The 27,712-nt window shown below is 38.9% G+C and overlaps 1 protein-coding gene across 1 annotated transcript in view; it reads right to left on the minus strand.

Annotated features, from left to right (window-relative positions):
* The window catches only part of NCOA3 (nuclear receptor coactivator 3), a 139,731-nt gene that overhangs the window by 97,651 nt on the left and 14,368 nt on the right, over positions 1 to 27,712 (minus strand). The window lies entirely within an intron of this gene.

Below are 27,712 nucleotides of genomic sequence, written 5' to 3' on the forward strand. Positions count from 1 at the left end.
GGTACACGGACAGGGGTTCCTCTCCCTGACCCCAAGCCCCATGCCTACAGGTATCCACAATAAGTAATACTGCTAAAATGCCACAGTGTTCGTTAATTTACAGACTTGTTTGTAAAGTTATTAAGAAGACTATGCTGACCTAAGTAGATAATTAAGTGGAAGGAGTTATGTGAAAGTAATGACAATTCTTTCAATGCACTAGTTTCATGACAAAAATCTCGGTGAACTATCATTAAGAATTATTTTTTCATTATTTCTCAGAGAGCAATTTGATTAACTCTCCCTTCAATTTTGATAAAACACACTCAGAAGCACCTGACCGACAGACCATTTGTTACAGAGTCATTTGCTTTGTAAACCCTGACACCAACATTTGTAATAGTCCATGTGTTGTTTCAAATGCCAATTTTTTTTTAAACACCCAGTATCAAGACAACACAGTAAAAAGAATTACTCCCTTCTTTTGGCAGCGAAAAGAGCAACTGTGAAAGGATACTCTGCAAAGCTTTCTCAGGCAGGCCAACTTAAGGATTTAAAAGAACAAAAGCTGGGGTGGTGCCTGGCTGGTTCAGTCCGAGGAGCATGCCACTCTTGTTGCGATTCTAAGTTCAAAACCCACCTTGGACAAAGAAATTAACTGAAAATAAAATCTTAAAGAAAGAAGCAAACAGAGGTGACTGGGTGGCTCAGTGGGTTAAAGCCTCTGCCTTCCGCTCAAGGTCATGATCTCTGGGTTCTGGGATCGAGCCCTGCATCCGGCTCTTTGCTCAGCAATGAGCCTGATTCCTCCTCTCTCTCTGCCTGCCTCTCTGCCTACTTGTGATCTCTCTCTCTCTCTCTCCCCGTCAAATAAATAAAGTCTTAAAAAGAAAAAAAAAAAAAAGAAAGAAAGAAGCAAACAAAAAAAGATGATTAAAAAATTTTTAAATAAAAGAACAAAAGTTTACAAATCTGGAAAATAATTCTCTTTAAGTGATTTGTGTTAGTCTGCAAATCCAACTCCCAATTTATAGAAAATACAGAGGACAGAACAATGTGCTAAATGACACCATTCAGGTGCAAAATCCAGAAAATTTTGCACAACACAAAACCATTTTTTCCAACAAATAAACCGCAAGGTAAAAAAAAAAAAGCAGTAAGAACTTAAGAAACACAGAAGATGCAACAGCAAACTATAATATGTGCATCTGACTCAAACTATCAAAGCTGCGATTAAAGGAATTGAAAATTCAAACATGCCTGGATATAACATCAAGGAATTTAGGGTGAGATAATGTGGGTTTTATTTTGTTTTGAATGCTGTAGTTTAAAGATACTCACTAGGAGTGCCCGGGTGGCTCAGTCAGTTGAGCATCCCACTCAGTTTCAGCACAGGTCTTGATTTCAAGGTCTTAACATCAAACCTGGCATGAAGCTCTGTGTGCAGCAGGGAGTCTGCTTGAGATTCTCTCTCTTCCTCTCCCTCTGCCCCACCCCCTCCCACATGTGACCCTCTCAAAAATAAGTGAATAAATAAATAAATAAATATACTTACTAAAAACACAGATAAAATACAGTATATTATCTGGAACTTGCTTCAAGATAATATGGGAAAAGGGGAAATGTGAATAAAAATAAGACTGGCCCGGACTTAGTTATTTCTGAAGCCCAAGGGATAGTTTCATGAGAACTCACTATAGTATTCTCTCTAGTTTTTTACTTGAAATTTCATAATGAAATTTTTTTTTAAGATTTTATTTATTTGACAGACAGAGATTACAAGTAAGCAGAGAGGCAGGCAGAGAGAGAGAAAGGTAGAGGCTTTAACCCACTGAGCCAGCCAGGCGCCCCCATAATGAAAGATTTTTTAAACTGTGCTCATATATCCCTTTAGCAAGCCTTCACAGACCTCAAGTGAAGTCGTTTCAAGACACCATTTGCAAATGAACTTTAACAGCTCTGACTACAAACAGAAGTCAGGAAATCAATGTGCACAGAAGCATCTTGATGCTCTGAATATTTATGAAAATAGCCTTTCTTCTATACATTCTCAGCATTAATTCTGAAGGCTAGACCTCAAAAAGAGTAACAGATACTTTCTCTAGAATGTCATCATTTAACATCATCAATGTATTAGTGTGTATTTAAAAGACAAACTCCAGCGGCGCCTAGGTGGCTCAGTGGGTTAAAGCCTTTGCCTTCGGCTCAGGTCATGATCTCAGGGTACTGGGATCAAGCCCCGCATCGGGCTCTCTGCTCAGCAGAGAGGCTGCTTCCCCCCTCTCTCTGCCTGCCTCTCTGCCTACTTGTGACCTCTGTGTCTAATAAATAAATAAAATCTTAAAAAAAAAACCCTCTAAAAATAAGTAAATAAATGGCATTATGCAGTAAAACCACTACCTGCTTATTTCTATTGTAACAGGAAAAATACATGTATCAACTCTCAGGTATATAAGTGTTCTAAAATTTGTGAACAACTTTATTTGGATTATATATTTGTATATATTTATAAAAATACATATATGTAAATTATATACATAAGTATTTTATAGTATACCCCCCAACATAAGGCTAGCAACACAATTAAAAACAACAAAAGAATTAAAGATATCACAAAAACATATCTAAGAGGGTACAACTCTGACTGTTATTTATTCAGATTATCTTTATTCCTCATCAAATAAACTTCCTCGTCTAACAGTTATATCTACCTAAACCTCTGACTATACTTCTGTTCAAAAACCTACTTCCTACTACATCTTTCCTTAAGAAGTAAAAGGGAGAAAACTAACTATTGTACATATTTGTGCTTTGTTAATTCACATCAACATAATTTTTTTTTTTAAGATTTTATTTATTTGGGAGAGAGAGCAGGCAGGAGCAGGAGTGGGAGGGGAGGAGCAGAGGAGAGGGAGAAGCAGACTCTCCGCTGAGCAGGGAGCCCACATCCGGCTGGATCCCAGGATATTTGGGATCATGACCTGAGCTGAAGCCAGACGCTTAAATGACTGAGCAACCCAAGTACACCACATCAAAGCAAACTTAAAGTCAAAATTTCAGAAACAGAAAAAGTATTTATAAGCAGCCACATTTATTAAAATGCAAATCTGAAAGTTTCAAGAATTGCAATTTATAATATTTCCAACTATAACTGCAGCATGAAGAAAAACTTTCCCATCACTTTAAATGGTCTCCTGATTTAATAAAATGTTTAAAAAGTAAAATAGGGGAGCACCTGGGTGGCTTAGTTGCTCATCCCAGCATCCTGGGATGGAGCCTCATATCAGGCTCCCTGCTTAGCAGGGAGCCTACTTCTCCCTCTCCACCTCCCCTGTGCCTTGTGCTCCCTCTCTCACTATCTCTCTCTCTCATAAATAAATTTTTTTTAAATATTAAAAAAGGGACAGCGGGTGGCTCAGTCAGTTAAGCAGCTGCTTTTAGCTCAGGTCATGCTCCCAGGGTTCTGGGATGGAGTCCCATATCTGGCTCCTTGCTCAGCAGGGAGCCTACTTCTCTCTCTCCCTCTGCCTGCCACTCTTCCTGCTTGTGCTCTGTCTGTCAAATAAATAAATAAAATCTTTAAAAAAAAATTCTTAAAAAAAAAAAGTTAAAAACTATACGAAATTGACTTCGCAGACAAGATACAGAACAGGGGCACCTAGGTGGCTCAGTCATTAACCATCTGCCCTTGGCTCAGGTTATGATCCCAGGGTCCTGGGATCGAGCCCCAAATCAGGCTCCTTGCTTGGCAGGAAGCCTGCTTCTCCCTCTCACACTCCCACTGTGTGTGTTCCCTCTCTCGCTGTTTCTCTGTCAAATAAATAAAATCTTTAAAAAAAAAAAAAAAAAGATTAACTTAGAAAAGCCATCTTATACTACATGACCAAAAACCTACTACCTGCTCATCTCTCTTTTAACATGAAAACACGTTTATCTGGGCACCTGGATGGTTCAGTCATTAAGTTTCTGCCTTCCGCTCAGGTCATGATCCCGGGGTCCTGGGATTGAGCCCCACATTGGATGCCCTGCTCAGCAGGAAGACTACTTCTCCCTCTCCCACTTCCCCTGCTTGTGTTCCCTCTCTCGCTCTCTCTCTCTGTCAAATAAATAAATAAAATCTTTTAAAAACTTATACACCTTATTTTTAAAACACATTTAACCTTTTAAGGGAAACAAATCAAAAAAGGGATATAGTAGGAGTGCCTGGGTGGCTCAGTCGTTGGGCGTCTGCCTTTCACGCGCAGGTCATGGTCCCAGGGTCCTGGGATCAAGCCCGGCATTGGGCTCCCTGCTCCACGTGGAGCCTGCTTCTCCCTGGCCCACTCCCCCTGCTTGTGTTCACTCATGCTCACGCGCTCGCTCGCTCTCTCTCTCTCTCTGTCAAATAAATAAATAAATACATTTTTTAAAAAGGAAAAGAAAAAGGGATCTAATAGACACGCTCTGCAGTCAGGAAGCATTAAATGTATTACTGATTATAACTAAAATTACAGAAATATTTAAATCACTCAGAGCCAAAAATAATTTTTCACTTCAGTACACACTTTCATAAAATAAGAGGACTCTATCTCCTGGATTTTTTAATATAAATAAATTCCCTAAGCTTTTTCCAATTAAAAGAAAGGGGGGACTGTGGGGATAGATGGGACTTTTTAAGGCACAAAGCTAACTATGCAAGTCTTGGTCTTGTTTAATTAAGAAGGTAGTGAGAAATCTATGCTTTACATGCCTAATTAGAAACAAACTAACACCTTATCAGCAGAGGACTAACTTAAAAGATAGAAATTAGAAAAGAAACAAAAATGTTGCAAGTGTAGTAGGAACTATAAAATCTGTATTGATTTCAACTTACTAGCCTGGAAAGATGTCCATCACATAAAATGAAATAACAAGATTACAGAAGAGCATGCAAAAATCCCTTCTTTCTAGCGTATGCTAAAGTCTACACAGAAAAAGGCATACAAAAATATTAATACTTGCTATCTCTATACTTCATTTTAATAGAGTACTTTTTATAAAATCAGAAAAGAACAAATCACTTTTTCTTATGTTAAATAAAAAGTATATATAATATACACATGCAAATGAAACTGAATATAAAGCATTTGACCCTCTTTCCAAAAAATAAGTTCCTAATAATAAGTTCCTTATGGCACCACACAAAAATTTTTAATGTGTATGTATAGGAGGCAAAGACACATAGTACTAATTCTTACCTAAATTAATACTGCATTAGGAGGAAGTTATGATGGAATTTTTTTCATTACACTTTTTAATAAAAGTAGATATTCAAGCACAGTCTTGAGTATTTAAAGAAAAAAACTCCCTGCAGTTGGTTGAAGGCATGTTGGTTATTCACCTAAATCAACCTTCACTCTAGTCCTTACTTACCAAAAAGGAAACCATAGTAAAAACCCATAACTGTAAATGGTAAATCAAACTTCTTTTTTTTTTTTAAGACTTTTTTTTAAAAGATTTTATTTATGTATTTGACAGACAGAGATCACAAGTAGGCAGAGCGGCAGGCAGAGAGAAGGTGGGGAAGCAGGCTCCCCGCTGAGCAGAAAGCCCAATACAGGGCTCAATCCCAGGACCCTGGGATCATGACCTGAGCGGCGGGAAGAGGCTTTAACCCACTAAGCCACCCAGGCACCCCGGTAAATCAAACTTCTAGAGAATTTTATCTAACTAGTGTCAATAAAGGACTCTTAGAACTCGATGCTCTTTTCATAAGGGTGCCATAAAATTTTAATTTTATGTACAATTTTAAACTAATCTGAAAAAGAAATATAAATTTCTTAAGGCAAATCAGTTTTTTTTAAAGATTTTATTTTTACGTAATCTCTACACCCAATGTGGGGCTCAGAGTCACACGTTCTACCAGTAACTGAGCAAGCCAGGCGCCCCTAGGTTAATTAATTAAACGTTCACTAAAAAAAGGTTTCACTTCAGCAACACATCAAGTAAAGACAGATTTTTCACTACAGTATTTTACATTAGCAAAGGAAAAAAAAACCTAAATGCACATCAGAAAACTGAAATATATATTCACTATTAAATACTATACAGCCTCTAAAATAGTTCACATACTGTAATACAGACTATAATCCTATTTCCATTTCTTAGGCACTATGTACATGTACTTATACATAAACAGGAACTGAAAAGGTGTGCACCAAAATGATCTTTCCTGGGTTCATTTTAATCTTTAATTTGCTATCACCTTTAGAGAACACATATTAACTTTGTAGTAAGATTTTACAACACCTTTTAAGTTTCTCTTGCACTACGTCCAATCCAGAGAAGAGTAATGCTTACATAGCAAATGTTCAAGAGTAACGCACTAATAATTTCTTTAAACCTCACTAAATGGTTTTCTTTGCAATCCTTTAGAACATTATTTGACCTGGGGCACCTGGGTGGCTCAGTGGGTTAAATGACTGCCTTCAGCTCAGGTCATGATCTCGGGATTCTGGGATCAAGCCCCAAGTTCAGGCTCCCTGCTCAGCAGGGAGACTCCTTCTCCCTCTCCCTCTGCTCTACCCCCCCTGCTCTACCCCCTGCTCATCCTCTCTCTCCCTCAAATAAATAAAAAATCTTAAAAAAAAAAAAAAAAACCACACTATTCAACATGTTCTCCAGTTGGAAGCCTCACTGGTATATCTCACATCTTATACTTGATAACACGGTGCAGAACGGAGTAGCCTTTCTTGGGGAGACTACTCAGTAACTACCATGATAGAATCTTTTCTAGAGGGATGCCTGGGTGGCTCAGTCGGTTAAACGGCTGCCTTCGGCTCAGGTCACGATCCCAGCATCCTGGGATCAAGTCCCACATTGGGCTCCTTGCTCCACGGGGAGCCTGCTTCTCCCTCTGCCTCTGCCTGCCACTCTGCCTGCCTGTACTCTCTCTATCTCTCTGACAAATAAATCAATAAAATCTAAAAAAAAAAAAAAAAAGAATCTTTTCTAGAGACTACTGCAACTTTTTTTTTTAAAGATTTTATTTATCTATTTGTCAGAGAGAGAGAGAGTGCACGAGCACAAGCAGGCAGAATGGCAGGCAGAGGCGGAGGGAGAAGCAGGTTCCCCACCAAGCAAGGAGCCTGATATGGGACTCGATCCCAGGACTCTGGGATCACGACCCGATCCGAAAGCAGCCGCCCAACCAACTGAGCCACCCAGGCATCGCTACTGCAACTCTCTTAATTTGCTCAAACAGAATTACAGAAACAATGGGAAGACATAATACGCACATGCTTTTCCTTAAAGCAATTTTCAATTCTGTGTTTATAAATGCCTATACCTACTTTTTTCTCTCCTCAAACTGCCACTGAAAATTCAGTAAAAGAAAGAAACGTTTTATTATTTGACTGGCAGAATAAGAAAATAAAAAATGAATTCCCTGTATATATGATAAATGGTTAACTACTATTCAGTTTCTTCACAGGCCACCCTATCTTTAACCAATTTCAGAATCAACATCCATCTTGAATGGATTTGTAGATGCAATTCCAGCCTAAATAGACCAAAACTAAAATAAAACCAACAGAAACCAGAGACTTCCCTAATGTAGTCCCATGGAGTTTAAAGATAAAACACACATTCTGCCCCAGGAAAAAAACATCTTAATGCCACACACAGGGGTGGGAGAACAGTTTGAAAAGGACATCCTCCTTTCAAGAATATATAGGGCATATTTACTTACTCGACAAATGAATAATGAACACCTACCATATGTTAGGCACTTATCTAAGTGTTTGAGATGTATCAGTGAGCAAGAGAGTAAGATCCTTGTCCTTGTAGACCTTTCATTTTATCAGGGAAAAACATACAACTGTTAAACACAATAAGTAAGTAAGGTACATGGTAGCTTAAAAGAAATCTATGAACAGAGAGGTTCCAGTGTTAAACAGTGTGATGAGAATGGGCCTCACAAGGAGGGTGAGACTTGAGGCACGGTGAGACTTGAGGCACTGAGGGATGAGAAAGTCAGACAGGTGATGAGAGAAGCACCCCACACAGAAGGCACACCCAAAGGCAGAAGTGTGCCCATTATAGATGAAGAACAGCACTGGATTATGAGGGAGGAAGAGAGAAGGAGAAATGAAAGGTGAAATCAGAGATATAGAAAGGGAAGTTATCAAAGCTTCACACACAAAGATAAGGGCTTTCATTTTTTAATCTGAGTGAAATGGGGAAACCTCTGCGGATTCTTGACAGGAATGACAAACTGGTTTATGATTTTAAAAGATGGCTCCAGGGACACCTGGGTGGCTCAGTTGGTTAAGCCGCTGCCTTCAGCTCAGGTCATGATCCCAGGGTCCTGGGATCGAGTCCAACATCAGGCTCCTTGCTCAGCAGGGAGCCTGCTTCTCTCTTTGCCTCTGTCTGCCTCTGCCTGCTTGTGCTCGCTTGCTCGCGCGCGCTCTCTCTCGACAAATAAATAAATAAAATCTTCAAAAAAAAAAAAAAAAGATGGCTCCAAATCTTATGTTATTAACGGACTATAAGGAGGCAAGGGTAAAAGCAAGGAGACATGTTAGAATGTTATTACAGTAACTCAAGCAAAAGAAGATGCTACTAGTAGAAGTATGAAGATGTGACCAGATTACAGACACATCTTAAAGACAGAACCAAGGAAGTGAGAGGAAGAGGAGCCCTGGTATGTAGCCCACACAACTGGAAAAACCACCAAATGAAACATGGAAGGCTTCCTGAAGATTTAGCAGGAAGATCAGTTCAGTTGTAGACATGCTGACTTTGAGATGTCTATTACAAATCCAAATGGATGGGGCGCCCAGCAGGTTCAGTCAGTGGAGCTTATGACTCTTGATCTTGGGGTTGTGGATTCAAGTCCCACATTGGTGGAGAAATCACTTTTTAAAAAGTAAAATAAAATATTTAAAATATAAAAATCCTAGGGGTGCCCAGGTGGCTCAGTCATTAAGCATCTGCCTTCAGCTCAGGTCATGATCCCAGCATCCTGGGATCAAGCCCCACATTGGGTTCCCTATTCCACGGGAAGCCTGCTTCTCCCTCTCCCGCTTCCCCTGCTTGTAGTCTCTCTCTCTCTCTCTCTGTTAAATAAATAAATAAATAAAATATTTTTCTAAAATAAATTAATTAAATAAATATAAATAAATACATAAATAAATAAAAATCCTAATGGATAGGTTGAGAAGAGAGGTGGATATACAAGTCTGGAAAGAGCAGAGAGGTTTATCTCACATGAATAATATACAAACATCTAACATATGTACAGAATATATATGTCCCAAAGAAAATGTATAATCCAATGTAGAGTTTCAAAGGAAAAAAATAAAGCAATGGAACAACAAAAACGAAAAGCAAAAAACAAACCAAAAAAACTTACAAGTCAAGAAAACCTTCCTGATGTTGAAAGACAAAAAAGACAGGGGCAGGGATTGAAATTACATAATGAAAGGACTTAGTATATGCCCAAGGAAAAATGAGTCAGAATGACCAACACCAATACATAAAAATACTATGAAAAAAATCTTTTGGACATTCAGGCAAAGACAAAAAGCTAAACCTGCATATAAAGAAAACCAGACTGACATCGGACTGTAACAGTGATGCTCTCTGCCAGAAGACAATGGAATGACAAATACTCTAGGAAAGAATTTTATAATTGGCCAAACCAGCTGTCAAGTACTGAAGCTACAAACTTTTACACATAGTGGAACTCAAGGAATAAGCACTTCCTGAGAAATTAGAGAATTTCAGACAACCAAAATAACTGCAAAGTCCACATCAACACAAAAAAACGGTGGAAATTAAATATATACTTAAACACACACACACACCTAGAAAACTGAATGATACGGGCACCTGGGTGGCTCAGTGGGTTAAGCCTTTGCCTTCGGCTCAGGTCACGATCTCAGGGTCCTGGGATCGAGCCCCATTTCGGCCTCTCTGCTCAGCAGGGAGCCTGCTTCCCTCTCTTTCTCTCTGCCTGTCTCTCGGCCTACTTGTGATCTCTGTCTGTCAAATAAATAAATAAAATCTTAAAAAAGAAAAAAAAGAAAACTGAATGATAGTTATAACGGACACATTATAACATACGATTACTATATGTTTGAACAACGTAGCGTAGCTATCAATGTACATATCAAAAATGAGAGGAGGGGCTCCTGGGTGGCTCAGTGGGTTAAAGCCTCTGCCTTCGGCTCAGGTCATGATCTCAGCGTCCTGGGATCGAGCCCCGCATCGGGCTCTCTGCTCAGCAGGGAGCCTGCTTCCTCCTCTCTCTCTGCCTGCCTCTCTGCCTGCTTGTGTTCTCTGTCTGTCAAATAAATAAATAAAATCTTTAAAAAAAAAAAAAATGAGAGGAAAGTGGGGCGCCTGGGTGGCCCAGTCATCAGGCATCTGCCTTTGGCTCCCAGGGTCCTGGAATCGAGCCCCGAATCAGGTTCTCTGCTCAGCAGGAAGCCTGCTTCTCCCTCTCTCCCTGCTTGTGTTCCCTCTCTCCCTGTGTCTCTGTCAAATAAATAAATAAAATCTTAAAAAGAGAGAGAGAGAGAAGAAAGATAAAAATTAGAACAGGGTACCTGGGTGGCTCAGTCTGTTAAGTATCTGCCTTCAGCTCAGTTCATGATTCCAGGGTCCTGGGATTGACTGCCCTGTCAGGCTCCCTGCTCAGCAGGGAGTCTCTCCCTCTGCTCCTACCCCTACCCCCATCCCCGCTCCTGCTCGAGCTCATTCTCTCTCTCTCTCTTGCAAAAATAAATAAATATCTTTAAAAATTAGAACTTGGGCGCCTGGGTGGCTCAGTGGATTAAAGCCTCTGCCTTCGGCTCAGGTCATGGTCTTAGGGTCCTGGGATGGAGCCCCACATTGGGCTCTCTGCTCAGCTGGGAGCCTGCTCTCCACCACCCCGCCCCCTGCCTGCCTCTCTGCCTGCCTGTGATCTCTGTCTGTTATGTGGATAAATAAAATCTTAAAAAAAAAAAAAAAAAGACAAATTACCAAACACTCCAAACCCAACGCAAAAAAAAAACTTTAAAAGAACAAAATAAAACCAAAGGCAAAAGAGAACTGTAATGAACAAGACTGGGTCCTAGAACTGAAAGGGAAAAAGAAAAAAAAAGACAGTAGTGGAAGATGTGGTATTATCTGCTATTTAGCTGGCAGTACTGTATCAATATTCACTTCTTAGTTTTGACCACTCTATGTTATGCAGCTGATCAACTTTAGGGGGACCTGGATAAAGAGTACATACAGGAACACTATAGTGTCTCTACAACATTTCTTTAAATCTAAAATTATTTCAAAGTAAAAAGAAAAATTGAAGTTTCTGAAACAATGTTTTTCACCACTGGACAGTGCTACTAAACTAATCTATTCTTTTAAAAACTAGTAAATAAAGAGAAAGAGCCTTTTATCCTGCCTTTCCTATGTGAACTATATCACACTGGGTGACCAAACAGTTGTTTAGAAGTTTCTTTATTGAAATATTATAGCTATTAAATGAAAAGGGTATAACAGAATTAGAATATCAGCATTTGGGATGCCTGGGTGGCTCAGCTGGTTAAGCATCTGCAACTCAGGTCATAATCCCCGGTCCAGAGATCAAGTCCCACATTAGGCTCCCTGCTCAGTGGGAAGTTTGCTTTTCCCTCTGCATGCCATTCCAGCGCTTGTACTCTCTCTCCCACTCTCTCTGACAAATAAACAAAAATCTTTAAAAAAAAAAAAAAAAGAGTATCAGCATTTGTTACTCCTAATAAATTATCAGATAAAACACACTGATCATCAGTAGCTAATATCACAAAGAGAAAGAGAAACATCACGCAGCTCCTGATAAACCACACCACCTGGGAAGTCATCTCACTGTGGTAGCCAACCTCCAAAATGGCTACTGGGATGCCCATCTCCTAGAATTCACACCCTTAAGGAGTCCTCTTCCACAGAGTATCAGGGTTGGTCTGGATGACCAAAAGAGCAGAAATTACGGAATGTCACTTCTGTAGTTATAAAAAGCATTACAGCTTTCTTCCTATCTTCCTCCCTCTCTGATCACCTGCTCTTGCACAGTGCCTGGAGGATACTCAAGCAAGAAACTGAGACCTCTTACAACAGCCATGTAAGTGAGCCACCTTGAAAGCAGATCTTCAGGGCCCTGTCAAATCTTCGGATCATGGCAGCCCTGGATGAAAGCTTCACTGTGAAAGACCTTGAGCCACAACCACCCAGATGAGCCTAACCTTCAGAAATTGTGGAAGGAGGGGGGAAAGAAAGGAAAAGAAAGAAAGAAACTGTGAAAGATAATAAATGCTGTTTTAAGCTGCTAAACTTGGGCACAATTTGTTACACAGTAAAGATAACTAATATAGTTACGAAAAGTAGTAATCCGAGCCTTAATCTGACCAAGCCTTGACAGCCAAAGCCAACTATCAATTTATTAAATAAAAAAAAAGAGGGCCAATTTAAACAATATCATAAGGATATATTCAGCAAAATCTAGACAATAAGACACACAGGGAAAAAAACATAATAAATTCGAAGGACAAAAGGAGATGGAGGAGTAATCTATATTTAAAGAAACTTAAGATACATAACAACCAAATTGTAATGTGTGAATCTCCTTTGGATTTGATTCAAACAAACAAAGGAAAGAACTAGAAGATTAAATTATGATTGTATATTTGGTGCTACTAAGAAATATTATAATTTTTCTGTTATGTAATAAAGGTATTATGGTTATATATTTGTTTTTTCTGAAAGACTATCCTTATCTTTTAGAGACACTTAAGGAAATCATACGATGCCTGGTATTTCCTTCAAAATAATATGGGGAAAGAGAGTAAATGGACATATAAATGAAACAACATTGGCCATAAACCTGAATGAGTGATGAGTAATGGGGACCAATACTATTCTACTTTTTAGGTTTGAAATTTGCCAAAATACAAAAAGAAAAAAGTAGTACAGCTGCAAGAGGATCAAGAAAACAAGAACCTAAGGGGCGCCTGGGCGGCTCAGTGAGTTAAAGCCTCAGCCTTCGGCTCAGGTCATGATCTCAGGGTCCTGGGCTCAAGCCCCACATCAGGCTCTCTGCTCAGCGGGGAGCCTGCTTTCCCCTCTCTCCCTCTCTGCCTGCTGCTCTGCTTACTTGTGATTTCTCTCTCTCTCTGTCAAATAAATAAATAAAATCTTAAAAAAAAAAAAAAAGAAAAAGAAAACAATAACCTAAATTGGAGATAAGCATCAGTAGAAAATTCTCAGATTATAAGAGACTTTTACCCAATTTTAGCTATGTCTTTCTCAAAACCTCTCCTTCAAGCAAGGATACAGAGTTCTAGAACTCTGGGTTGAAGAGAGCTCACATGTATTCCACTAAATTTGAAAGCAGTTATTAAGTTATAAGTTGAGACAGCTACCTAAAAACAGACTAGGTCTGTTTGGGATGATGAAAAAGTTACAGAAATACAAAGTGATGATGGCTGCACATCACAGTCAATGTACTTAATATCACTGATTTGTACACTTAAAAATAGTAAATTTTAGTATTTACCACAATAAAAGAATTTTTAAATGTATTAGATATATTACATACAAGATATATATTAAAAGGCATAACTTCATCTTGTATAAAAACATACAAGATGAGCTACAAAGAACGTAATGAAAAATACTAAGAAGGCCACCTGGCTGGCTCAGTCAGAGGTACATGAAACTCTTCATCTTGGGGTTGTGAGTTCAAGCCCCACGCTGGATGTAGATAAATAAATAAACTTCAAAAAAAAAAAAAAAGAATACTGGGGCACCTGGGTGGCTCAGTCAGTTAAGCACGTGAGGCTCTGTGTTCTATGGGGAGGGAGTCTGCTTGGGATTCTCTCCCTCTGTCCTCATGCTCCTTCCCTCCTCCCCCATTAATAATTTTTTTTTTAATCTTAAAAAAAAAAAAGAATACTGGAAAAGCAGGCATTTTAATGTAAAATTCAGAAATTTTTATCAAGAAGTATTATAGAAGTACTTTCACAAACATTTTCTTTTTTTTTCCCCACAGACGTTTTCAAAGGCAAGTGCCTATGTTTCAATATATGAAATCTGGGTGCCTCAGTGGCTCAGTTGGTTAAGCAACTGCCTTCTGCTTGGGTCATGATCCAGGAGTCCTAGGATCGAGTCCCCTGTCCCACTCCCAACTCTGCGGAGAGTCTGCTTTTCCCTCTGACCTTCTTCCCTCTCATGCTCTCTCTTCTCATTCTTTCTCAAATACATAAATAAAATCTTTAAAATAAATGAATAAATATGAAATTTATTTTACTAAATGAAAATAATCAGTAAAAGACCAATAAACTCCTCCCCAGAAAAAACATGGGCAAAAAATACGAAGTTTATTGAATAAAGAAAAACAAATACCCTTTAAACATTTGGTGGGGAAAGAATATTTAATCTCATTCCTAATATTAGAGATGCAAATTAAAACTATAATAAAATCTACACAAGAAAATTCACTACAGCACTCTGCTGTTATATGACAACATATTGGAAATAAACTGTTCATCAATGATAAACTGGTTAAATAAATTAATAAAACAATAATTTGCTTGGAAAAAGTAAAGGAATTAGATCTGTATGTATTGACACAAAATCAATACAAAATCAAGTACAATCAAGTACAAAACCCAGTTATTTTTAATATGCTACAATCTGTGCTCATGGAAAAAGGAACAGATGGGCGTCTGGGGGGCTCAGCCAGTCAAGCGTCTGCCTTCAGCTCAGGTCATGATCCCAGGGTCCTGGGACCGAGGCCCACATCAGGCTCCCTGCTCAGGAGGAAGCCTGCTTCACCCTCTCCCTGCCTCTCTGCCTACTTGTGCTCTCTCTCTCTGTCAAATAAATAAATAAAATCTAAAAAAGGGGGGGGCTAGATATATAAATTATAAAGACATAGATAAGTTTGTAAACATACACAAAAGGAAATGCTACGAAGTGACCGACCGGGAAACAGCAACAACAGCAACAAAAAGTAGGAGGGAAACCTCACTTCACAGTCTTCTAGAGTCTGAATTTTTGTTAGTCATGTAAATGTGTAACTAATTTTTGTTAAAAATATGAAAAACTGCTTTGTTTTGTTTTGAAAAGGGAAGAGAGACACATGAGTGGTTCAGTCAGGTAAGCATCGACTCCTGATTTTTCAGTCATGATCTCAAGGTTGTGAGACTGAGCCCCAGGTTGGGCTCCTGCTGGGTGTGGAGCCTGCTTAAGATTCTCTCTCTCCCTTTCCCTCTGCCCCCCACCTCCCATGCTTGTGCGTGCTCTCTCCTTAAAAAAAGGTGGGGGGGAGAATATTACATGTGCTCTCAGATGTCTCCAGAAGGTTTAATAAAATACCCAAGATTATCCCAACAAGTTCCAAAAGCAATTCTTTTTTTTTTTTAAGATTTTATTTATTTATTTGACAGACAGAGATCACAAGTAGGCAGAGAAGCAGGCAGAGAGAGAAGGAGGAAGCAGGCTCCCTGCTGAGCAGAGAGCCCGATGCGGGGCTAGATCCCAGGACCCTAAGATCATGACCTGAGCCGAAGGCAGAGGCTTTAACCCACTGAGCCACCCAGGCGCCCAAAAAGCAATTCTCTTGCTTTCTAAGCCTTTACTGTTTTGCTTTTGACTGATGCGTAAAACAAGTAACATGCTTTTCAACCCTACATTGAGTACTGAGTGTCTGATTCAGGAATGAAGTCTTAAAACACTGCCAGTCAGTCATATCCTCCTGAAGTATGACTGACTATTATTTGTTTGCTATGCATCTTTAACTAAAAGGCCATACTGCCAAACACAGAAAACATTAGTAACATAAAGAGGACTAATGCTTGCTTCCAACCTTTAGAAGTTCATCATGGACTCCAAGAGCCACAAAAAAAAACCTTAGCAACAGTATGACTGTAAATGAGACAAAAGAGTGGCACTCAGGGCACACAGGAAAGGAAGGCCCTTCTTCTTTTAATTTATTTACTGAGAGAGAACATGGACACACACCAAGCACTCCAAGCAGACTCCGTGCTGAGCTCAGAGCCCGACATGGAGCTCAATCCCACAATCCTGAGAGATCAGGACCTGAGCCAAAAATCAAGAGTCAGATGCTTAACCCAGATGCTTAACCAACTGAGCCACCCAGGCACCCCATTTTTTCACCCTTCTAAAATGAGTGTTTTTCCCATCTACCTGATAGCACATTACTTCTTCTACTTTTCTATGGGAGGCAGTTCCTCTGCTCTTATATAGAGAGGAAAAAACTTAATGTACCAAAGTTCTTCATGTTCAACAGTCTGCAGTTCCATCTGTAACAAACACTAATACAATTTTAAAGTAAGTAAATAATCTCCCTAACTGAAACTATCTCTCAGGAATTCATTTAAATCCTTCCCTGGATTACTCCAGCCTCAAGCAATCTCTCCTTCCTCTGAACTCCAAAAGCAATTATTTGTACAATTTATTTGGCAATTAATCCTGCATTGCCTTGTTAAACCTCTTTCATTATTCTGATATGTTATTTAAATCTTCTCTAGTTATCTAACTTTCATGTTTATTTCTCATCTCCCCAAATAGACTATAAATTTCTTGAGAGGAAGAGATAAGGCCTTATATTGTTTTGTATACACAGGAAAACACAGAGGAGCTGGTACATGTAAATACAAAGATATTTGTGGATTTAGAAAGAAAAAATCAGTTACATTAAGAAAACATTCAAAGCCACACCAACTAAGAATCCTCTAGCCAGAGCTGATAGGCCAATGTACTATTTTGTTTCCCTGATTCCTGAAGAATGTGAGGTGGTAAAAAGGGCATGGCCTCTGCACTCAAGACCTCAGTTTGGATCCTCTGTAGCTTGAGTATTTTAACCTATAAACTTAACCTATAAACTTCAATTCCTTCATCTCTAAGATAAGGACAGTAATACCCACCTATAAAAGGCTTTATGATTGTTAAGTGAGAGTTTATATAAAACCAAAGGATTCCTTATTTCGGAGATTCCTGAATTTTTTTTTTTTAAAGATTGTATTTACTTAACAGAAAGAGACACAGCGAGAAAGGGGAACATAAGCAAAGGGAGTGCGAGAGGGAGAAGCAGGCTTCCAGTAGAGCAGGGCACCCAATGCAGGCTCGATCCCAGGACCCTGGGATCATGACCTGAGCTGAAAGCAGACGCTTAATGACTGAGCCACCCAGGCTCCCCTCTTGAATTTTTTTCATCTGTGAAATCAGAGTATGTCCTTCTATGTTCAGTATCCCATAGCTGAATTGGCAGATTTACCTAGCAGTACATAAAATAATGTGTTATATAACATGAACCTGATTAAATTTGGTAACAGCTGGCAGCATCCTCAATAAATGCTAACTTCAACTCCCCTCTCCCTCACAGCCATTCACACACTATCATATGAATAGGAAACAATTCCTTCAGCAGTATAGATGGAAATGCCAACAAATGTATTCAAAGTGCTGAGCACTTTGGCATATAGTATATCCTCAATAAATAGGAACCATTACTACTGCTTCTCTCAATTCACTGCAGAAATATCTGAGCACCTACTATGTACATGCCATCATTCTGGGCACTAAAGATATAGCACTAAACAAAGTTAACTCCCGGTCTTCACAGAGTTTATGTTCTATTAGTACATATACTTTCTTTTTTTTTTTTTATTTTTTTTTATATTAGTACATATACTTTCTATGACACACAAAAGAAGTAGTTAAAAAAAAAAAAAAAAAAAACACAAGTGAGTCAACAGATTGTCCCAAATACTGAAAAGCTAAGCAGAAAGATACTAAAACACAACCAAAACTCAAAATAAAGTCCTGGAAGCAAAACAAGGCATTCAAGCATTTCTGCTCTAAGCAAAGGTTTGGGAATAAGTAGAACCAGAAGAGATACTAAATAGGAAGGGAGGGAAGGAGGCAGGAAAGAAGGGAGGAAAGAAGGGGAAGGGTAGGAGGAAAAGGAAAGAAGAAAAAAGGGGAAAAAAGAACACGAAAGGGAGATATAACATCACCTCCAGTTTCTAAAATTAAAACATACATTAAATTCATTTGAAAGAGGAATAATAATTTGGGTTATTTGTGAAACATGAAACAGGAGACAGCAAATTAGGTCTTTAAAAATCATCTTATAAATGTGTCAACGAATCATTTTTCTAAAGCTTGTAAAGATTTGCAGCTAATTGTAGCTGAAGATTTGAATATCAGACTCTTAGAAAAAAGAATACTGATACAAGGCTCCAAGGAAATCTCATGCAAATAAAAGCAAAGGGAAAGGGGGTGAAAAAGCACAACTGACATCAGCAAGTACCAACAGTTAGGACTAAGTCTGAAAAACTACTTTAAAAAATAAGAACTCAAAGTATAGAAGTCTAACATCATTTAATAAAGAGGCAAAGAATCCCTACGACCTTCAGAATGCCAAAGGTATTATAACAATTTGCTTTGCATTAAATCGTAATACGATGGTATATTCATTAAGGACACATATTTGTGTGTATGTTATGTTGTCCGCACCACAGCCTAAACTCCTTTCTGAGCAGGGACCTTTTCTCACTCATCTTTTTATCCCTGAGGATGCTTTACACAGGTAAGAAATTAATATTTTTTAAAAAGTGTTGGGGCACCTAGCTGGCTCAGGCAACAGAACATGAAACTTCATCTTCAGGTCATGAGTACAAGCCCCGTGTTCAGCAGGGAGCCCACTTAAAAAAAAAGCCAGGGCGCCTAGGTGGCTCAGTCACTTGAGCATCCAATTCTTGGTTTCAGGCTCAGATAGTGTAATCTCATGGATGGAGAGGTTGGGCCTGCCCGGACCCTACTGCTTGAGGTAAGAGGATCTGTTCGAGGTGCTCTTCCCACTGTCCCTCCCCCACCAAAGTAAATGAATAAATCTTTTTTTTTTTTCTTAAGATTTTATTTACTTGATAGAGATAGATCACAAGTAGGCAGAGAGGCAGGCAGAGACAGGGGAAGCAGGCTCTTGGCTGAGCAGAGAGCCCAAAATGGGGCTCGATCCCAGGACCCTGAGACCATGACCTGAGCCGAAGGCAGTAGCTTAACCCACTGAGCCACCCAGGTGTCCCTAAATGAATAAATCTTTAAAAAAAAAAAAAAAAAAAAAAGTCTTCATGATGTGACAAAATTCAAGAAAATAGATAACACTTTATGCAAATAAAAAAGTATTTAATATTTTTAGGTTCAAAATAACTGAGAGGGGCACCTGGGTAGCTCAGTGGGTTGAGCCTCTGCCTTCAGCTCAGGTCATGATCTCAGGATCCTGGGATCAAGCCCCGCATCAGGCTCTCTGCTCAGTGGGGAGCCTGCTTCCCCTTCTCTCTCTGCCTGCTTCTCTGCCTACTTGTGATCTCTTTGTGTCAAATGAATAAATAAAATCTTTTTAAAAAATAAATAAATAACTGAGGAAAATAACTATCTAAAACAATTCATTCTCAAAAGATGACCATATGGCAAAGTAAGCTAAAGTAGACATTTACTTTAAGGTTTTCTCATACCTCGTTCTCAAGCCTGAGAAGTGTACAATTAATCAACATTTACTGAATGGCCACAATGTTATTAGTCCCTGAGCAGATTCATAAATTCAGCATGATCCTCTAAAAGGATGCCCACTAATATGACTCTTCATCTTGGGGTAGTGAGTTTGAAGCCCCACAAGGGGTGTAGAGATTACTTAAATAAATAAAACTTTTTTAAAAAAAATTTTAGGGGTGCCTGGGTGGCTCAGTAGATTGGGCCTCTGCCTTCAGCTCAGATCATGACCTCAAGGTCCTGCGATTGAGCCCCGCATCGGGCTCTCTGCTCAGCAGGAAGCCTGCTTCCTCCTCTTTCTCTGACTACTTGTGATCTCTCTCTCTCTGTGTCAAATAAATAAATAAAATCTTTTTAAAAATAAATAAATAAAATAAAAATTTTAAAATTAAAAAAATTTTTAAATAAATAAATAAAATGATGCTCACTACCTGGTCAGGGAGATTAACATCAGTAAAGCAATTTGTTATATATGCCATCCTGTGATGGGTATCAAGTGCCAAGGTAGGCAGAACAGACTAGAAGCTTGGTGAAAGAAATAACTACAAGTTCAGATGAACAGGAAAAACACATAATTAAAGATAGAGCCTGAATTGAACCCTGGATAGTTGGACAAGAAAAATGAAACCAAAGCTTTCTAGTTCTTCAAGCCAAAAACTTGAGTCATCCTTGATTCTTCCCCTTCTCTATTGCCACACCCCACCCTACCAGCCATCCCCCACACTAAATCCATCACAAAATTCTGTTGACTGTACCTTCAAAATACATACAAAATCTGACCCACTTCTTATCACCTCCACTGCCACCACCTAGGTCTAAGCCAACATTATCTCATACGTGGATTACAGTAATAGCATTCTAATAAATCTCCCAGCTTCTTGTCCTCTTAAGGATACTTTTCATAAAGCAGCTGAAGGGATCTCTTTAAAGCCTAATTCAATTTATTTGTTCTCTGCTAAAATACTACATGAAGAAGGGGTATGTGTGTGTGTATACAAGCACAAAGAAAAATGAGTGGAAAGACAGACACACAAAATCTTCAATAATGGAGAATGACATTTACTGGTTATCTTTATTTGCTCTTTGGTTTATTTTCTCCTTTGTACTTTTCTGTATTTTCCACATGAACATGAATTACTTTTGTAACAAAAAATGAAATGCTTTAATTAGAAGGGGAAAAAATGGTCAGAAGATCTTTCTGGAATAACCAAAAATAAAAAACCCACAGTGGCTCTCCACCATGCTCAAAGTAAAAGATGGAAACAGTAGAGCCACCACCGCTACCTCTCAGATTTCTTCTCTTACTACTTACTCCTTTATTCACTGTGCTCTAGCACACCGACCACCTTACTATTCTTCAAATACATTAACAATGCTCCTACCAAAGGGCCTCTGCACTGGCTGTCCTCACTCCCCATTATTCACAAAGCTTACTTCCTGGACACTCTGTTCAAACCCTACTTTCTCCGAAAAGGTTACCATGACTACCCATCTAAAGTGTAAATCCCACAAACACACATACACACCACTTTCCAGTCTCCTAATGAGGTTTTCTTTTTTCCATAGTCATTCTGGTCCCTGGTGTATCCCTAACATCTAGAGAACAGCCAGACACAGGGCTAGCACTCAATAAATCTCTGTAGAATAAATGAAAACACGGAAACAGAAATGAGAATTAAAAGATTCAGGATAACTTGAGGATGTATCAGGGACTGAAGACAAAAAAAAAAAAAAAAAAAATCAATCTGATAGGAACAGAACACCTGGAGCAAAGAAGCCTTCCACAGGTAGAGAGACTTGGTTAACATTAAGCAACTAGAAAAAATGAGAGACTTGAAGGATGGAAAGTTGACAAAGACAAAGGCTATGGGGCAGAAGAAAATTTAGGTCAAGAGGAAAGGGATAGAATAGCTGGGAGATAAAAGGGGCTGAGAAGAAGAAGGGCATGAAGAGGACAGAAGAGTTACAGATACAGAAGTCAAGAGGAAGGATGAGACTGTACAAGGGGGGAGCAAGAGACCACAGAAAAGTGGAGGCTATGGTTATATCACAACACTGTTGTTCAATTCTAAGACCTACCAGTCCTGAAAAAGATATACATTATATGCCTTTAGTTCCAAAATATAAATGACTTACAAGTACCAAAACACACAAAGATATGTATGTTTATCTGCTGTATCATTTTGAACATTCAAATTGCTCACTGCAGAAATGCATAAGAATTTAAAAAGTTATGGGTACCTAGCTGGCTCAGTATGTAGAGCATCTGACTATTGATCTTGCAGTTGTGAGTTAAAGCCCCACACTGGGTACAGAAATTAATTTTTTTTCCCCGCCCCAGAGATTACTTTTAAAAACAAAATCAGTCAGTTAAGCATCTGACTCTTCATTCTGGGTGGGGTCCTGATTCAGGATCATGGATGGGATTGAGCCCCAGGTCAGGCTCCACGCTCAGCAGGGAGTCAGCGGGAGATTCTCTCTCTTCCTCTCCCTCTGCTCCTACCCCTACATAAGCACTCTCTCTCTAAAATAAATAAATCTTAATTAAAAATAGAAGAAGGCATGCCTGAGTGGCTCAGTGGAATGGGCCTCTGCCTTCAGCTCAGGTCATGATCTCAGGGTCCTGGGATCAAATCCCGCATAAGGCTCTCTGCTCAGCAGGGAGCCTGCTTCCCCTCTCTCTCTGCCTGCCTCTCTACTTACTTGTGATTTCTCTCTGTCAAATAAACAAATAAAATCTTTAATAAATAAATAGGAAGATTCTCTCCCTCCCTCTACCACCCCTTACCCCCCCCCAAAAAAAGGATTTAAAAGGTTAAATTCATAAAATCAGAATTTTTTAATGATTCTTTAACCACCGGTAGGCATTTGCCATGAAAGAGATGAAGCAAAGTACAAGTGGGCAATCCCAATTTTTTTTTGTAATCTGCTCATTATTCCACTCTGCCAGTTTATAGAACTGGGCAACCTAGACTTCCTTCACTAGGAAAACAGTATAATAGGATTTGCCTTCAAATTTGAAGTAGCCAAACCACAACGTAAGTATCAACTTTAATATAAAGTCTACTGACCCTCTGAAACATTAACAAGAAGAAACAGAAGTTAAAATGTTTTTTGACTCCACATCAAATTAATACTGAGCTTATGCAAATCTTTTAAAATTGTTTTAATTTTTTGAGTATTCTTCAATACAGTGTAAAACCCTATAAAATAAGTATCTACACAGCACTATAACTAAAATAATGACTTTATGTGTCTACATTCTCAGAGGCATAATGAATCTACTAAATAAAAAAACAAAAAACAAAATTCATTTGACTCAAAAGATTTTTAAGTAACTTTGCAAGTTCAGTGTTATGGCCACAGATGAAACAAACACACAGTACCTTAGATGTGTGAATTTATGCACTCATCATTAAAAGCTGGCTAGGTGCCATTTTATCATTGATAGAATAGCTTCAAATTCCACTCAGAACACAACTGCAACTGCACTGAATCCAGTAGTATAAGCATGCCTGCACGTTATTATGAGGAATCGTGGAAAATTTCACAGGCTGACATCCAGAATGTCTGCGGTTCTTTTTCATATTTCTTTCTTCCTGCAAAGCAGTTATTAAACCAGTAGCTGTTTTATTTTTTTAAGCTGGAAATTTCCACTGTTGGTTTTTTTTTTAAACTAGACTTCTTAAATATAAATTGCAAAATTTCCCAAAATTCCAACATTAAAGAATAATTCTGACAGGACAGGATTAAAATATAGATCTTCAAATTAGGGTGAGAGGACTGGTAAGCAAACTAAGGTGTCACTCTTTTTAAGGAGGAGCGGCGGAAAGGATCCAGGGAAATACTTAGGTGATTTAAAGTTCCAGTAATTCAATATAAATACTAAATGTGATAAATAGCATATTGTGAAGCTGGTACTTTCTCATTAGCTTGTAGGGGAGGCATTCAAAAACTAGTACAATCAGTAGAATAGTTAAGCACAGAAACCATGAAAAGAGAAGACAGTATACTATAGCTTGGTGAGGAAGGACTGTACTCTACACTAACAGAGGTCAAGACACAGAGATCAGTAAGGGTTAAAGGAAGAAAGACAAACCGGCATGACTAAGATTCAGAGCTTACAAAGGTCTCCAACACTTTTTCATTAGTATTATACCAGACTGATATATTTGATGTTTTTAATCTTAATCTCTAATAATAAATAAGGAAGTAGACAAGAACGTATTGTTGCATTTTTATTAAAGAGGTAAAAAGACACATCAAGCTCCAGGCTATTTAAGATGAAAAATGACTTTTAATAGTTAAATACAGTAGAAATTTTACTGTGTTTAAGAACTGATATGTTCTAAGTTAATAATTTTACTTTTTCCTTCGATTTACACGAATAAAAAAATGGGATTATAATACATGTCTACATTACTGCTAACCAAGCTTTAAAACACTTGTTATTCCCCAAAATATACATATCACCAAAAACTTGAGCATTAGTACACAGACACTGATCACCAATAAAGATCTGTACCACCAAAGACTGAGAAAATATCTGCAAAACATATCTGATAAAGAGGTATTTCCAGAATATACATTTTTAAAAAGAAACTCTTAAAACTCGTTAACAAGGGGCGCCTGGGTGGCCTAGTCCTTAAGCATCTGCCTCTGGCTCAGGTCACAATCCCAGGGTCCTGGGATCAAGCCCCGTGTTGGGCTCCCTGCTCGGAGGGAAGCCTATTTCTCCCTCTCCTACTCCCCCTAATAGTGCTCCCTCTCTCACTGTGTGTGTCTCTCTGTCAAATAAATAAAAATCTTTGAAAAAAATTTAAAAAAAACCTCAGGGCGCCTGGGTGGCTCAGTGGGTTAAGCCTCTGCCTTCGGCTAGGGTCATGATCTAGGGGTCCTGGGATCAAGGCCCGCATCTGGCTCTCTGCTCAGCAGGGAACCTGCTTCCCCCTATCTCTCTGCCTGCCTCTCTGCCTACTTGTGATCTCTCTCTCTGTCAAATAAATAAATAAAATCTTTTTAAAAAAAAAAAAAAAAAAACTTGTAACAAAAGGAGGGGGAATAGAAGGAAGATCTATACTGATACAAGGGAAATCAGCAGACCTTTAAGTATCATCTTACTTAGTGGTGAAAGACTAAATACTCCTTAAGACTGAGAATAAGACAAAGATGAAAGATATCCCCCCAAATTGATCAAACTAATCACAATCAAAATCCCATGACTCTCCTGGAAGCATTAGTCATTACAATAAAGGAAAAGGGGGGGAAAAAAGGAAAGAAACAAAAACATACTGATTCAAAAGGTAGAAATAAAACTATTCACAAGCAACAGGATCACTTCTGCATATAATCCTAAGCAAACTACATAAAAGCTACTAAAAAATGAACTCAGCAAGGTTACAAAATATACAGAATATAAAAATTAGTCATATTTCTATATATTAACAAAATTATTAGAAAGTTGAAATTTCTTAAATACTACGTACAATCACATTTTAAAATATGGAATTTAGTGATAAATTTGACAAAAAGATCTATATGCTGATAACTACAATACACTAAGAGAAATTAGAGAAGACCTAAGTAGAGAGATCTAGAACATGTTCACAGAAGACACAACATTTTTAAGAAATCAATTCTTCCCAAATTATCAACTGACCCAATGCAATCACAATCAAAACCACACCAGAGATTCTGCAGAGATCAACAAGATTTTTCTAACAACTGTATGGATATGCAAAGGGCCTAGAAGAGCCAAAACAAACAGTAGGGGGGAAGACAAAGTTGGATGATTTACCCTATCTGATTTCAAGACTGGGGTTAAGACAGAACTGACCTACATATATTTTGCTGATTTTTTTTTTTAAGATTTTATTTATTTATTTGACAGACAGAGATCACAAGTAGGCAGAGAGGCAGGCAGAGAAAGAGGGGTAGCAGGCTCCCTTCTGAGCAGAGAGCCAGATGTGGGTTTGATCCCAGGACCCTGAGATCATGACCTGAGCCACCCAGGCACCCCTATTTGATTGATTTTCAACAAAGGTACCACATCAAAGAAATGGCAAATATATAATCTTTTCAACAAATGGTGGTGGAAAAATTCAACAGCCATATACCAGACTATGAACCTCAACTCTTATCTTACACCATATACAAAAATTAACTCAAATGATCATAGACTCAAAATTAAGAGCTAACACTATAAAACTTCTAGAAGAAAACATAAGAGAAAATCTTAACAACCTTGGGTTGGGCTAAGATTTCTTACATGCAAGAAAAAAGGCATGAACTATTTTTAAAAATTAATAAACAATTCCAGTAACATTAAAAACTTTTGCTCTTCTAAAAAGTTATGAAAATGTGGGGCACCTGGGTGGCTCAGTGGGTTAATGCCTCTGCTTTCGGCCCAGGTCATAATCCCGGGGTCCTGGAATCGAGCCCACCCCACGTCTGGCGTCTGGCTCTCTGCTCCACAGGGATCCTGCTTCCCATCCCCCTCTCTCTGCCTGCCTCTCTGGCTACTTGTGATCTCTGTCTGTCAAATAAATAAATAAAAAATCTTAAAAAATAGAAATTAAAAGTTATGAAAATGAAACAGCTGACCACAGTTGCAAAAAATAAAAAAATTTTTTAAGAGAGAACAAGCATGCAGGCAGGGGAGGGGGTAGAGGAGCAAAGAAAGAGAATTTTTTTTTTTAAGATTTTATTTATTTGACAGATCACAAGTAGGCAGAGAGGCAGGCAGGGGTGGGGGGTGGGGGGAGCAGGCTCCCCACTGAGCAGAGAGCCCGATGCGGGGCTCGATCCCAGGACCCTGGGACCATGACCTGAGCCAAAGACAGAGGCTTTAACCAACTGAGCCACCCAGACGCCCCAAAAGAAAGAGAATCTTCAGAAGGTTCCACACCCAGCACAGAGCCCAGTGCATGACTCTGTCTCACAACCCTGAGATCATGACCTGAGCCAAAATCAAGAGCTGGATTGCTTAACCAACTGAGCCATCCAGGTGCCCCTCAAATTAAATATTTCTAAAACATATATCCAAAAAAGGTTTGTATCTAAAGAACACTTACATCTCAATTAGATAAACAACCCAACTTAAAAATGGGCAAAAAACATGAACAGACATTTCACCTAAATAAGTACATGAAAATGAAAATATGTTCAACATTTAAGGAAACTCGAATTAAAGCCACAGTGGGAGGGGATGCCCAGTAGGTTAACCGTCTACCTTAGGCTCAGGTCATGATCCCAGGGACCTGGGATCAAACACTGCATCAGGCTCCCTGCTCAGTGAGGAGCTTCTTTCTCCCCGCAGCTCCTCCTGCTTATTCTCTCTCCCTCAAATAAAATCTTTTTAAAAAATAATAAAAAAAAAATAAAGCCACAATGAAATACCACTATATACCCACTAGAATGGCTAACACTGAAAAGACTGACCATACTGAGGTGCCTGGCTGGCTCAGTCGGTGGAACCTGGACTCTTGATTTGGGGTTGTGAGTCAGAGACCCATGCTGGGTGTTACTCCCAAAAATAAAATAAAATAAAAAACTTTAAAGAAATAAAAAAGACTGTCCATGCCATGTATTGGTAAGCATGTGGAATAACCAGAACTATCATACACTGCTGGGAGGAATTTAAGATGGTACCACCACTTTGAGACACAGGTAGCAGTTTCTTTTAAAAAAAAAATTAACATTTTATTTATTTTGGGGGGGTGTAAAGAAAGAACTCAAATGTGGGGTGGGGAGGGAGCCAGAGGGAGTGGGAGAAAAAGTGTCAAGCAGACTCTGCACTGAGCACAGAGCCCAACTTGGGGCTTGATCTCACAACCCCGAGGTCACCAACCTGAGCTGAAACCAAGAGTCAGATGCTTAACCAACTATGGCACCCAGGCATCCTAGTTTCTTAAAAGTTTTAAGTGTTGAACATACCCTTACCATACAACCCAGACATTCCATTATTCAACAGAAATAAAAGCATTATGTCCCCACAAATCCTTGTATATAAATGTCAAAGAAGTGGGGCATCTGGGTGGCTTAGTCCATTAAGCATCTGCTTTCAGCTCAGGTCATGATCTCAGAGTCCTGGGATGGAGCCCCACATGGGGCTCTCTGCTCAGCAGGGGTCCTGCTTCTCCCTCCCCCTCTGCCTGCCTCTCTGCCTACTTGC

Source organism: Martes martes, assembly GCF_963455335.1.
Source record: "Martes martes genome assembly, chromosome: 9".
NCBI lineage: Eukaryota > Metazoa > Chordata > Mammalia > Carnivora > Mustelidae > Martes > Martes martes.